This window comes from Salvelinus namaycush, chromosome 11, assembly GCF_016432855.1.
Source record: "Salvelinus namaycush isolate Seneca chromosome 11, SaNama_1.0, whole genome shotgun sequence".
In the NCBI taxonomy this organism is placed as follows: Eukaryota; Metazoa; Chordata; class Actinopteri; order Salmoniformes; family Salmonidae; genus Salvelinus; species Salvelinus namaycush.
The window spans coordinates 31,491,963-31,501,937 of NC_052317.1; positions in this window are offsets into that span (position 1 = coordinate 31,491,963).

Sequence of the window (9,975 nt, forward strand, 5' to 3'; positions counted from 1 at the left end):
GAACAAAAATATAAATGAAACATGCAACAATTTCAACAAATTTACTGAGTTACAGTTCATATAAGGAAATCAGTCAATTAAAATTAATTAATTAGGCCCTAATCTATGGAGTTCACATGACTGGATGGGGGCGCAGACATGGGTGGGCCTGGGAGGGCATTGGCCCACCCACTTGGGAGCCAGGCACAGCCAATCAGATTGCGTTTTCCCCCACAAAAGGACTTTATTACATACAGAAATACTCCTCAGTTGCATCAGCTGTCCGGCTGGCTGGTCTCAGATGATCCCGCAGGTGAAGATGCGGAGGTCCTGGGCTGGCGTGGTTAGACGGGAGGTGGCTTTTGGTAGAGAAATTAACATTAAATTATCTGGCAATAGCTCTGGTGGCCATTCCTGCAGTCAGCATGCCAATTGCACACTCCCTCAAAACTTGAGTCATCTGTGGCATTGTGTTGTGTGACAAAACTGCACATTTTAGAGTAGTTTTTATTGTCCCCAGCACAAAGTGCACCTGTACAATGATCATGCTCTCTAATCAGCTTCTTGATATGCCAGACCTGTTATGTGCATGGATTATCTTTGCGAAGTAGAAATGGTCACTAACAGTGATGTAAACAAATGTGTACACAACATTTTTCAGAAATTTAGCTTTTTGTGCTTATGGAAAATTTCTGGGATCTTTTATTTCAGCCCATGAAACATGCGACCAACACTTTACATGTTGCGTTTATATTTTTGTTCAGTATATGTTACCGTTGTTCAGGTAAAGGTTTTGGAGAGACACATCCTTTGGCTTTCTTAAGAAAGTGATGTCGTTGGTTCTCCCGAGTGGCGCAGTGGTCTAAGGCACTGCATCACAGTGCTAGCTGTGCCACTAGAGATTCTGGGTTCGAGTCCCGGCTCTGTCACAGCTGGCCACGACCGGGAGACTCATGGCGCACAATTGGCGCAGCGTCGTCTGGGTTAGGGGAGGTTTTGGCAGGCAGCGATGTACTTGTCCCATCGCGCACTAGCGACTCTTGTGGCGGGCCGGGCGCAGTGCACGCTGACAGGGTCGCCAGGTGTACGGTGTTTCCCCCGACACATTGGTGTGGCTGGCTTCTGGGTTAAGTGGGCATTGTGTCAAGAAGTGGCTTGGTTGGGTTGTGTTTCGGAGGACGCACGGCTCTCGACCTTCACCTCTCCCGAGAACGTACGGGAGACAAGACTGTAACTACCAATTGGATACCATGAAAAAGGGGTGAACAAAAGAGTGAAATTAAATACAAAAAGAAAACTTTAAAACAAGAAAAATGTATTAAAGAAAGTGCTGTCAGCACTGAGCAATCTGAATAAACCTTGGCCTATTCTCTTGGAAACCTAATTTCCATTTAGCCTAAGTAAAATTGTCAATCCATGACAAAACATTAATCTGAAGTGCAAGGCATGATGCTCCCTACCGTAAATTCTAACCCTAACCTTAACCTTAACCATTACAATAAGCATTTGACCTTTACATTTCAACGGGGTGTGGACGTCCCAAGGGTGCTAGATAGCAGCGACCCTATCAGGAACCAGTCTGGCGCTTGACTAGTCAACACAGATGTTGAAGTATCTCAAATTCACCTCAAAATGTTCATTTTTGGTTAATTACAGTTCACATTCATACTGAAATTGTTGTGAGGTCAAGACATAGCAATGTTCTGCGTAAGCAAATAACCCATCTTACTTTTTTATAGCAAGTAAACTGGACCTCAATTCGAGTGTTGTTGGCCGGTCCACAATTGCGCTATGGTGCAACAGTACCACCATGTGGGTATAAGACAAAACTGCAAGAGGTGAATATTTGCATCTCAATTGGTTCATGAACTTTCTATAATGATATGATATTAACATAGGCATTAATTACCTCCGTTATAGGTGTGTCATGAGTCATCAAGACAGGTAATGAAAGTAACTATCAAAAATATTTCACCTGCAAAGCTCACTGACTGTGCTTGCTGATCTGTGTTTTTCGTTTAGCAAAAGGAGAGCAATGATATCAATAAATCAATAAAACAATAATATCGAAATCTTTGTTTCACATCTTTGTGCGAGGGATATTACGAATTATGCAAAATATAAATGGAAGCAATTATTCCCACGCGCCTCGCGTAAACTTGCACGGACCACCAGTGTCTGTTCCATCTCACATCTTCGCCGTCTTCGTCACGTGGTGTTTTCAGGATCGGGCTGTGGGTGTGTCTTATTCCGTCCGGTTTCATTCATAACTAAGATCGGCATTTAACGCCCAAATTAAACTATGCGGAGAAGGCTGACGCTATTTGCGTGTGATGGACAGCGTCAAATGGACCACATGAATTAACCCAGAATAAGGTAAGTGTGTCTCCATAGTGGGCTTTCGCTTTTATCCATACAGCCAATCCATCTGTTGCCTTTGATTTATGATTGAATTATATATTATAGTAGAATGGAGGGATAGTGCACACTACAGATTGTAGCCTACTCTGATACAGTTTACATATAGTCATTCCAGCACTGCCCTATATATCTAGTAGGCTAGTTGGGGTAGTAGGGGATGTGATGTGGATAGGAATAGCGATCCATACTGTAGAATACAATTTTCCACACATATTGCTGATAAATCTCGCCACACCATTGCGATGAAAATGATACAGCGATGTCTGATTGTGAAGTTTGCCATAGCCTATGCAGTACAATAAGCACGTTTGTTACATAAAAGGCAACAATAATTGCCGATGATGGTCAAATATATTTGATATTATATTTTGGTAATAATTCACACCGCTTGGCTGTTTACTGGAAGATGTGTGTCAAAAATAAGATGGTGCATAAATGTGCAACGACTTCCTTGATCAGCGGTTTCTCGGAAGAAAGGATGCTGAGATGAGCGCTGTCTCAGCACCAACCCGAGGAGAGAGAGCGCGCTTCGGTTATCATCAAAGGGGAAAGAAACTGCGGGGTTACTTCAATGCATGACGAGACATGATGTGACGTTATTTCAAATGTTTCATATGTAGAAAAGAATGTGCTAGAATATCCACTGACTTACTTTTTGTTGCCGTGCCCATATTTCTGATGCCCAGAAAGCATGATATTATATGGATATTATAGTGAGGAACATTACATTATTTCGCATAATTAAAAAGTTAGACAAAGCGTTTAATTAGGCTTAGTCCAAGGATCTGGGTCACATCATTTCACTTTCACCTGCTGTGACACATCAGCCCTCATCTCTGATGTGGCAGGCTTCACTCACAGCAAGTGTACTAGACTTCTGCTGTTTCCTCAAGTACAGGCACATCCCTGATTATTTCAGGGACAATCTATAGTCCTACAATGGTATGATTCCCCCCGAAGGGAATAAGGGAGGAGAAAGCTGCACTCACTAGATCACTTTGCCCTGAGGAATTGTTCATCTTGGCACCATTTTTTAGATTTAGTCTAGTCTTAGTCATTTTTATTAAAATATAATTATGTCTTAGTCACATTTTTGTCATTTGAATAATAATTTAGTTTAGTTATTGTCAAAATGACAAAAACAGTGGGCCATTTTAGTCCACTAAATGCCCTTTCATTTTAGTCACATTTGAGTCACATAATATTTTTATTGCCTCATTAACCTAGTAGTGTGCTTTACTGTCATAAGCTCATTTATTTTGGGTATAGTTCACCGCATGAGGAAGTGAAAACTCAAAACACATTAGCTAGAACGGTAAGACTAAACATAATACTCACTGCTAGTAGTCACGTAAACAGTAAATTGAATGTCCTAAAAAGTGTTGCAGTTGTAGCCTGCTACTCTATGCGCTCTGACTGCATCGCTTCTTGTTTTTAGTACAAACATTCATGTGTTGGAAATTCCAAATTGTTTGCATAGTCAACTTACACACAGAACTGACACACCCACTTACCACACCAGACATGCCACCTTTTCACAGTCCCCATTCCAGAACAAATTCAAGGAAACTTACAGTATTATACAGAGCCATGATTGCATGGAACTCCCTTCAATCTTATATAGTGCAAGTGAACAATAAAACTGGTTTCAAAAAACGAAAAAAACACCTCACGGCATAACGCCTCTCCCCCATGTGACCTACTTGTTGTGTGTCTGTACTGACATGTGACCTACTTGTTGTGTGTATATACTGACATGTGACCTACTTGTTGTGTGTATGTACTGACATGTGACCTACGTGTTGTGTGTATATACTGACATGTGACCTACTGGTTGTGTGTATATACTGACATGTGACCTACTTGTTGTGTGTCTGTACTGACATGTGACCTACTTGTTGTGTGTCTGTACTGACATGTGACCTACTTGTTGTGTGTCTGTACTGACATGTGACCTACTGGTTGTGTGTATATACTGACATGTGACCTACTGGTTATGTGTATGTACTGACATGTGACCTACTTGTTGTGTGTATGTACTGACATGTGACCTACTTGTTGTGTGTGTGTACTGACATGTGACCTACTTGTTGTGTGTATATACTGACATGTGACCTACTGGTTGTGTGTATATACTGACATGTGACCTACTTGTTGTGTGTATGTACTGACATGTGACCTACTTGTTGTGTGTGTGTACTGACATGTGACCTACTTGTTGTGTGTATGTACTGACATGTGACCTACTTGTTGTGTGTATGTACTGACATGTGACCTACTGGTTGTGTGTATATACTGACATGTGACCTACTGGTTGTGTGTATGTACTGACATGTGACCTACTGGTTGTGTGTATGTACTGACATGTGACCTACTTGTTGTGTGTATATACTGACATGTGACCTACTTAGTGTGTGTATGTACTGACATGTGACCTACTGGTTGTGTGTATGTACTGACATGTGACCTACTGGTTGTGTGTATGTACTGACATGTGACCTACTGGTTGTGTGTATATACTGACATGTGACCTACTGGTTGTGTGTATATACTGACATGTGACCTACTGGTTGTGTGTATGTACTGACATGTGACCTACTGGTTGTGTGTATGTACTGACATGTGACCTACTGGTTGTGTGTATATACTGACATGTGACCTACTTGTTGTGTGTATGTACTGACATGTGACCTACTGGTTATGTGTATGTACTGACATGTGACCTACTTGTTGTGTGTCTCTACTGACATGTGACCTACTGGTTGTGTGTATATACTGACATGTGACCTACTTGTTGTGTGTATGTACTGACATGTGACCTACTTGTTGTGTGTATGTACTGACATGTGACCTACTGGTTGTGTGTATATACTGACATGTGACCTACTTGTTGTGTGTATGTACTGACATGTGACCTACTGGTTGTGTGTATGTACTGACATGTGACCTACTGGTTGTGTGTATGTACTGACATGTGACCTACTGGTTGTGTGTATATACTGACATGTGACCTACGTGTTGTGTGTATATACTGACATGTGACCTACTGGTTGTGTGTATATACTGACATGTGACCTACTGGTTGTGTGTATATACTGACATGTGACCTACTGGTTGTGTGTATATACTGACATGTGACCTACTGGTTGTGTGTTTATACTGACATGTGACCTACTGGTTGTGTGTATATACTGACATGTGACCTACTGGTTGTGTGTATATACTGACATGTGACCTACTGGTTGTGTGTATATACTGACATGTGACCTACTGGTTGTGTGTATATACTGACATGTGACCTACTGGTTGTGTGTATATACTGACATGTGACCTACTGGTTGTGTGTATATACTGACATGTGACCTACTGGTTGTGTGTATATACTGACATGTGACCTACTGGTTGTGTGTATATACTGACATGTGACCTACTGGTTGTGTGTATATACTGACATGTGACCTACTGGTTGTGTGTATATACTGACATGTGACCTACTGGTTGTGTGTATATACTGACATGTGACCTACTGGTTGTGTGTATATACTGACATGTGACCTACTGGTTGTGTGTATATACTGACATGTGACCTACTGGTTGTGTGTATATACTGACATGTGACCTACTGGTTGTGTGTATATACTGACATGTGACCTACTGGTTGTGTGTATATACTGACATGTGACCTACTGGTTGTGTGTATATACTGACATGTGACCTACTGGTTGTGTGTATATACTGACATGTGACCTACTGGTTGTGTGTATATACTGACATGTGACCTACTGGTTGTGTGTATATACTGACATGTGACCTACTGGTTGTGTGTATATACTGACATGTGACCTACTGGTTGTGTGTATATACTGACATGTGACCTACTGGTTGTGTGTATATACTGACATGTGACCTACTGGTTGTGTGTATATACTGACATGTGACCTACTGGTTGTGTGTATATACTGACATGTGACCTACTGGTTGTGTGTATATACTGACATGTGACCTACTGGTTGTGTGTCTGTACTGACATGTGACCTACTGGTTGTGTGTATATACTGACATGTGACCTACTTGTTGTGTGTATATACTGACATGTGACCTACTGGTTGTGTGTATGTACTGACATGTGACCTACTGGTTGTGTGTCTGTACTGACATGTGACCTACTGGTTGTGTGTATATACTGACATGTGACCTACTTGTTGTGTGTATATACTGACATGTGACCTACTTGTTGTGTGTATATACTGACATGTGACCTACTGGTTATGTGTATATACTGACATGTGACCTACTGGTTATGTGTATATACTGACATGTGACCTACTTGTTGTGTATGTACTGACATGTGACCTACTGGTTGTGTGTATATACTGACATGTGACCTACTTGTTGTGTGTATATACTGACATGTGACCTACTGGTTATGTGTATATACTGACATGTGACCTACTGGTTATGTGTATATACTGACATGTGACCTACTGGTTATGTGTATATACTGACATGTGACCTACTTGTTGTGTATGTACTGACATGTGACCTACTTGTTGTGTGTATATACTGACATGTGACCTACTTGTTGTGTATGTACTGACATGTGACCTACTTGTTGTGTATGTACTGACATGTGACCTACTTGTTGTGTGTATATACTGACATGTGACCTACTTGTTGTGTATATACTGACATGTGACCTACTTGTTGTGTGTATGTACTGACATGTGACCTACTTGTTGTGTATATACTGACATGTGACCTACTTGTTGTGTGTATATACTGACATGTGACCTACTTGTTGTGTATATACTGACATGTGACCTACTTGTTGTGTATGTACTGACATGTGACCTACTGGTTGTGTGTATATACTGACATGTGACCTACTTGTTGTGTGTATATACTGACATGTGACCTACTGGTTATGTGTATATACTGACATGTGACCTACTGGTTATGTGTATATACTGACATGTGACCTACTGGTTATGTGTATATACTGACATGTGACCTACTTGTTGTGTATGTACTGACATGTGACCTACTTGTTGTGTGTATATACTGACATGTGACCTACTTGTTGTGTATGTACTGACATGTGACCTACTTGTTGTGTATGTACTGACATGTGACCTACTTGTTGTGTGTATATACTGACATGTGACCTACTTGTTGTGTATATACTGACATGTGACCTACTTGTTGTGTGTATGTACTGACATGTGACCTACTTGTTGTGTGTATATACTGACATGTGACCTACTTGTTGTGTATATACTGACATGTGACCTACTTGTTGTGTATGTACTGACATGTGACCTACTTGTTGTGTATGTACTGACATGTGACCTACTGGTTATGTGTATATACTGACATGTGACCTACTTGTTGTGTGTATGTACTGACATGTGACCTACTGGTTATGTGTATATACTGACATGTGACCTACTGGTTATGTGTATATACTGACATGTGACCTACTGGTTGTGTGTATGCACTGACATGTGACCTACTGGTTGAGTGTATGTACTGACATGTGACCTACTTGTTGTGTATGTACTGACATGTGACCTACTGGTTGTGTGTATGTACTGACATGTGACCTACTGGTTGTGTGTATATACTGACATGTGACCTACGTGTTGTGTGTATATACTGACATGTGACCTACTTGTTGTGTGTATATACTGACATGTGACCTACTGGTTGTGTGTATATACTGACATGTGACCTACTGGTTATGTGTATATACTGACATGTGACCTACTTGTTGTGTGTATATACTGACATGTGACCTACTGGTTATGTGTATATACTGACATGTGACCTACTGGTTATGTGTATATACTGACATGTGACCTACTTGTTGTGTATGTACTGACATGTGACCTACTGGTTGTGTGTATGTACTGACATGTGACCTACTGGTTGTGTGTATATACTGACATGTGACCTACGTGTTGTGTGTATATACTGACATGTGACCTACTGGTTGTGTGTATATACTGACATGTGACCTACTGGTTATGTGTATATACTGACATGTGACCTACTTGTTGTGTGTATATACTGACATGTGACCTACTGGTTATGTGTATATACTGACATGTGACCTACTTGTTGTGTATGTACTGACATGTGACCTACTGGTTGTGTGTATGTACTGACATGTGACCTACTGGTTGTGTGTATATACTGACATGTGACCTACGTGTTGTGTGTATATACTGACATGTGACCTACTTGTTGTGTGTATATACTGACATGTGACCTACTGGTTGTGTGTATATACTGACATGTGACCTACTGGTTGTGTGTATATACTGACATGTGACCTACTGGTTGTGTGTATATACTGACATGTGACCTACTTGTTGTGTGTATATACTGACATGTGACCTACTGGTTGTGTGTATATACTGACATGTGACCTACTGGTTGTGTGTATATACTGACATGTGACCTACTGGTTGTGTGTATATACTGACATGTGACCTACTTGTTGTGTGTATATACTGACATGTGACCTACTGGTTGTGTGTATATACTGACATGTGACCTACTGGTTGTGTGTATATACTGACATGTGACCTACTGGTTGTGTGTATGTACTGACATGTGACCTACTTGTTGTGTGTCTGTACTGACATGTGACCTACTGGTTGTGTGTATATACTGACATGTGACCTACGTGTTGTGTGTATATACTGACATGTGACCTACTGGTTGTGTGTATATACTGACATGTGACCTACTGGTTGTGTGTATATACTGACATGTGACCTACTGGTTGTGTGTATGTACTGACATGTGACCTAGTTGTTGTGTGTATGTACTGACATGTATTAGTAACTGATAAATACACACACACACACACACACACACACACACACACACACACACACACACACACACACACACACACACACACACACACACACACACACACACACACACACACACACACACACACACACTACATGTTAATGTTTTAAATTTTTGTAAATTGTAAAGTATTTTGTCTGGTAATGTCTTTTTCGTTGTGTCTGTCCCCAGTAAGACTAGCTGTCACTATCGGCGTCGGCTAATGGAGATCCTAATAAAATCAACAACAACAACAAAAATCACTCACAATGGCGGATACGCAATTCTTCATTTTGCGCTTTGTATCTTAAAGGCATAGTTGCTTTATGAGCTCAATATTAAGAGATGACAAATAAAACATATACCCACAGAAAGCTGAGAACAAACATAGTTGCTTCTAAGGTTTGTGTTTCCAGCGATTGGATTTTGAAATGTTATAAAATCAGAAGCCTTTTTTCTGTCTCCCGGAGCACACATTGAGGGAGAGGAAGTGGCTCGCTCATCACAGTAGCAGGCCCCATCGAAAGATAAGTAAAGTGGCTCCAAACGTTGCCCCTTTTTCTACCGGGAGCTTCTACCACCGGAAGATTATGGTGTGTGACTTATTTGCATCAAGGTTGCGTTGCTGCCAGATTGGAAACCCTCCAAAAACTCTTGTCCAGTCCATTTACTAGTCAGATTTTAGGGACAGATCAAAATGTACTGGGGGAG